Raw genomic sequence first — 5,121 nt, forward strand, 5'->3', positions numbered from 1 at the left:
TTTTTTTCAAACATACTCTTGCACTTAAAATGATTTTTGGTCAATTGTGTTCTTACTTTACAGTGACAGACCCTGTATCACCTTTACTTCTTATTGCTGTATCCTGTTTGATTATTTCTTTGATTGCAAATATTGTTTTGATCCGTCTCAAAACTCCAACAGCAGCATGTAAACAATTTAAAGGTAAGAGTTTGTCACTGATTTTAGGGGCTGTAGAAAATTATCACTTTAATTATTCAGAAGTTAATAATTTAATCTGCACATAGAGAGATCACGATAACCCTTGAAATATTAATTTGTCTTAGATGCATGAGAACAGTGCTGAGCAAACTTTCATTAATGTGTAAGAAATTAGCTGTATTTTTAGGTTGTTTTTTGTCAATTTGGTTAAGAAAAACCAGCTTTGTCCACCCAAAAACGATTTATTGTTTGGCATAATTCCATTCTTAAAGTTGTTGAATTGCACAGCAGTAAAAGAAACAATATACATATACATTTTCTATCTCTATGTATGTATGTGTTTAAGAGAAGTGCTATGCATAAGTGTTTATTTGAGAGAGTATTTAGTATTTATGTTCCAAGTCCATTTCTATGCATTCAAGGCAGACTATTTGTTTCTGGCTGTCATCATTGTACACAGATACATTGCATTTCCCTCAGCAACTGGGTGACCTTATTGTCTTTATAACTCAGGCTAAATTAGCATCACGTTTCTCCTTGGTTGACCCTGTTTCTGTCTTTCCTGTGGTTGAGTTGGGGCTGCTGTTACCCCATATTTTCCCATTGCTTCTGCGATCAGGTTCGCAGCTGGAGGAAGCTTTCTGTTCTAATTTTGTGAAAAACTCTTTTGAGAGCACAGCGAGGAAGAGCCATCATGCAGTGTTGACACTGTACCATTCAGAAATTCAGGGAGCTGAGATTTGAAAAATGGTGGCAACCCTGAAGATATTACACCACAGCCCTATGATTGTCAATAGTGTTTGCACATCTTTTGGTCTTGTGGCAACATTGGATGATTTCATTTTATTTCTTGCTCCTGTATTTGATGTACAGTGTGCTCAGGAATAGAACAGCCATTTTTTTCTTGAAGCAGGTGACGATTTTAAAGAATGCTATTAAATCCCGACAGTTCCTGTGAACCTCTCTGCATTGAGAAGCCTTGATCACAGGAGGGATATTTGCCTTGTTTTGTGTCAGGTCTAAGCACCTAAAACATCATACATACAAAGAAAGAAAGAAGGCACAGAGACAATTAAATTAGTTTTACTGGCGAGGAGAGTAGGAAGAGACTGCAGAGTTTACAAATCTCCAACCCACTCTGCTGGTCTTCAGCTTTCTCCTTGCTATTTATCGAAGTCAGGGGATGTCCCTAATTACACAAACTGAGGTTTAACTAAGGGAAAGGGAAACAAAATGATCTTACTTTAAACCTCAGCACATATGTTAAAACAAAGTATGGGGTTGTTTTACAATTGAACTGTTCCAAGAACACATGCTTAAAAGAAACATATGATAGAGGATGTCCAGGCCTCTTTTACAACCCAACATGTGATAGAGAATGTTCAGGCCTCTTTCACAACCTGTCCGTTGCATGACCTTTATCTGGAAAGATCTTAAGCAAGAGTTAATAAACGATGAATCACACATTATACATCATAATAGTTCATTAGCACACAACCCATGAAACACAAACAAAGTAAGAGTACAAATAAAATATTTAGAACATTTTGCCATAAAGTCAAGTAAAAGTTTTCTTTCATCCCCTGGTTGTCTAACGTGTGCAAATGATACCATTTATTGCATAGGGATTATATGTATAAAAAATCCTAACAGTAACTTTAGTTCTATTGAAATCCTCAAAATGAAATTAATAAATACTTCCATAATAATCCATAACGCATACATATGTTATGTGACAATATCATATGGTTAGGGTTATCCCGGACTGATATTATTTAGGCATTTTTAAATTTAATTTAAGCTATTATTAACATAATTTTAAAGAATTGAGCATTTATTTTTTAGTGACACTTTACATTAATTACTCTGCCTGCCAGGGTTGAAACTGTAACCCAACTGGCTGATCCCAAACAGCTACTAGTCTTCCTTCCACTGTCTGGCAACCTACTTGTTCGACTAGCAACAACATGGACTTGAATAGACAGAAGGTCATCAATAGATGTATTTATTTCAGACCACTCTCCATTTCAGGTTGCTATGATTTTACTTTTAAATGATAAGAGTGATTGCTGCTCTTGTCTGCTGAATATATTTAATTTCGATAAAAATGGTATGTCTACAGTAGTTGTTTCAGTTTAGGCTGTGTAGTTGTATGGTACTGTACCCCTTTTCTGTTTTTCTCTAGAGTAACAGCAAAATCTTTCCACCACAATTTGTCATTTGTGAAAGTTTAAGGGCCATGCTATAATTTGCTTTCAATCTGTACAGTTGGAACCAGTCCACTTAAAAAGTTGCAGTAAAATATTGTAATATCACTCTTCAATTATCGCATATAAAAAGCATGACTTTAAAATAGTTGAAATGTTAAATTAAATCACTTTAAAAAGGGCGTATATTCCTTGATGGCTGGGCGTTTCTGCTATAAAGCACAGCCAACTTGAAGTAAAAAAAAATACACATCAAATTTTTCCAAACTTTTTTGATAATGTAGTTGCTTTTTCAAACCAGTTTTTGTTTTTAAGATTTGCATGCCTTAATTTTTGTTGTCATCCACATCACTAACACCTCCTCTCTCTCACTGAAAAACCCCCCAAAACAATTAGCTATGATAAATGTATTTTAATTCTTTCTTTATCTTATATACTTTGATGCAAAGTATCAGGTTTCATAAATTGCAACCATTATTATGAAACCTGAACATTTTGCTTGTATCTAGTCATTTCACAGTTTTATTGACAAATTGAATTTCTATGTATTTTTAAAGATTTTGTGTATTTTATGATGATTTATTAGTTTTTTATCAGTTTCAAAAGCAAAAAAAAAAAATACTCAGATGGAGTCAGAGTGAACACACATTGTTCTTTTTTCTTCTTCTTCTTTCACAATTAGAGATAGAAGGGACATCTTTAGAAGAAAGATCAAGGAACTTCAGTGAGCAAGGTGATCAGACTGTAAGTAAAGCTGTAAATTCTAGTGAACTTTTGGCAGGTACCACAATAATTTCTGTCAGCTTCCTTTTTTAACTTGCATTTTATTTACTTTACAGAATGATGACGAGCAGAACCTGAACTATGCAGCATTACACTTCTCTGCTGGTAAAGGTAGAAGAGGAAAGAAAATGAATGGGGCTGAGGACAGTGTTTATTCACATATTAAACTGTAAAATCCGCATACCTGATATACATGTGTGACATGTTTTATAGATCTACACTGAAAATAACGGTGAATTCATTCATTACTTTCTACTTGTAAAATTCAGTCTAAAAGACCAGCTTTTGTTATGTTACCTGCGTAAAATAAAGTTGTAACAGCAATTTTACCAATAAACTAGCAACTGCTGATTCAACATAAACCTGATATTTGGCGTTTATACAATTTCTTAAAAAGTCATTTTGTTTTAAAAAATTGTGTCCTCTTTTGTCTGTGATGGACTGTTGACATGTCCAGGGTGTACCCTGCCTATCGCCTGTAGACAGCTGGAGATAGGCACCAGTGACCCTCACAACCCCGGAAAGGATCAAGCGTGACAGAAAATGGACGGATGGATATCTTCTTTTGTGTTCATACTCTTTTAATGCTCTAGATCAGGTGCAGCAACAAAAAGAGTGGAGATGACATAAAATCAAGTTTTAAAACCATTTATCTAAAGAAAAGAAAATAAATGTGTTAGAAACTCCAATCCAGATAGGAACTCGGTTTGAAGCAGGAGCCAGATCTAAAGGGAACTGCATCTGAAACAAAGGCTCTCTGGACAAAAATCTGCTACACCTCCAAATGTCACACAAGCCACTCTTTCACTTTAATCCACCATTGTATAAGATACCGGCAAACAACAAAGCTACAGTAGTAGCCCATTGGTGGTCCTTTTTGCCCTTCTTATGGTACTTCTGGTTGCAACTACACATTCCTATGCAGCAGAGGTGCATCAAAGCTTCTTCAGGCAAGGCAGCAAAATAGACGACAACACTGTCAGAACAGAAGGTTTGCTACATGTAATATAAATGTTACGTCCTTGCTAAGAGGAACTAAAGTTACACATTTAACAGAAATACATCTACAGTACATTAAAATGACAGCTACATAAGAACAGGATATCAAGTAATACAATTCCAGATAACAGAGGCTGTCTCAAATTTTCTAATGATTTTTTCCTGTAGAGAATGATGCACCACGCGACTACTCTCCCTCAAGCCTTAATTCATTACAATATTAATGAATTATATTAAATTTCTTTGGTGAAATTAAAGAAATGAAATAAAGAAATCTGATATTAGATGCTTTTTTTATTTTATTTTGAGGATTCGAACAAACAACAACAAAATGGAACGCGCACAACTTGCCCCTTATTTGGGCAACAGAGTACAATAAAATGCAGCCTACATTTTTAAAAATAAAAAAGATGTCTTTTTAAAAGGTAAAGTATATAATATGTAATTAACACAGTTCAAGTTTGATGTCTTTGCAAATGCAAAGCAAGTCAGTGCAAGAGTGAAACGAAGTAGGATCCTCTTCTCTTTTGACATGCAACCAATGCAGCTTTGGTAGGACCTGAGCAACAAAACACAATAATATCCCTAAGTGTCATTCCAAATATAAACATTGAAATTAAGACATCACTTTAAAGAAACATCCACCTTATTACTAAAAATGTGCCTTTGACAGGATTGTGTTTCTACCCGTTTAATGTGACTTCTGTTTTCGGACATCACTGGTCTGCTGCTTAACATCAGGCATGTAAGATGTAACTTTAATCTTGATGCTGGACTGCAAGCTCTCATGTGTGAGGCGGGTGCAATATTTTGATTTGATGTGGTTCATGTTTGAGAACATCTGCTCGTACAGGTACTTTGATCCAAAGATGGATAATACTCCAAATGCATATTTCTTCATGTTCCTATAACTGTCAGGGAGAGCATTCCATGTGTCATAGACAAGTGTCTG

At 35.1% G+C, this 5,121-nt stretch overlaps 1 protein-coding gene and 1 long non-coding RNA gene across 3 annotated transcripts in view; both read left to right on the forward strand.

Annotated features, from left to right (window-relative positions):
- The window catches only part of LOC107104062, a 27,351-nt gene that overhangs the window by 2,065 nt on the left and 20,165 nt on the right, over nucleotides 1–5,121 (forward strand). The gene's annotated exons all lie outside the window — the stretch shown is intronic.
- Nucleotides 63–3,483, forward strand: LOC107104063. Its single transcript, XR_001482223.1, has 3 exons — nucleotides 63–183; nucleotides 3,070–3,131; nucleotides 3,227–3,483. It is a non-coding gene; the product is annotated as an uncharacterized LOC107104063 (long non-coding RNA).

The sequence above is a fragment of the Cyprinodon variegatus genome, unplaced genomic scaffold (assembly GCF_000732505.1).
Source record: "Cyprinodon variegatus isolate N-32 unplaced genomic scaffold, C_variegatus-1.0 Scaffold1603, whole genome shotgun sequence".
NCBI lineage: Eukaryota > Metazoa > Chordata > Actinopteri > Cyprinodontiformes > Cyprinodontidae > Cyprinodon > Cyprinodon variegatus.